This window comes from Populus euphratica, unplaced genomic scaffold (assembly GCF_000495115.2).
Source record: "Populus euphratica unplaced genomic scaffold, PopEup_1.0 scaffold474.1, whole genome shotgun sequence".
NCBI lineage: Eukaryota > Viridiplantae > Streptophyta > Magnoliopsida > Malpighiales > Salicaceae > Populus > Populus euphratica.
Genome location: NW_011500351.1, coordinates 165,449 through 166,075, shown reverse-complemented (window position 1 = coordinate 166,075; position 627 = coordinate 165,449).

Sequence of the window (627 nt, the reverse complement as noted above, 5' to 3'; positions counted from 1 at the left end):
TATTACTATTACTATTACTATTACTATTACTATTACTATTACTATTACTATTACTATTACTATTACTATTACTATTACTATTACTATTACTATTACTATTATTATTATTATTATTATTACGATTATTGTTGTTGTATTATTGTTATCTATAATTTATACAATTAACCTCCTTGTGGTTCGATCTCGGTCTTGTCAGGTTATTTATTACTTCGACACTCCTACACTTGGGAGAAGACATCAATCTTTTGGTCGTGTTAAGTTTTTGACATTGTTGCCGGGTAGGTAAGTTCTTGTACAAATTATAGTATTATTTTATTTTCACTTTTCACTTTTCTTGTACAACGGATAGTATTATTGTTGCCGTGTTATTTATTACTTCGTGTTAATTTTGTTTCTTTTGTTTTGTTTCTCCTTTTTTTTGTTTTCTTCTTCCTTTTATTCTATTCCTACACGTGTATGAGAGCATGGTCACGTACATTAAGTGGTAGACTTTGTAGGTATCCTTATCATTTTCAGAAAATATGGTCGAAAAAGATAATCAAACATTTCATAATGAGAATAATAAGAATAACCGTGTTTGAACACTTAGAGACCACATGAATACTATAAGAACAAGTGCACTATCAT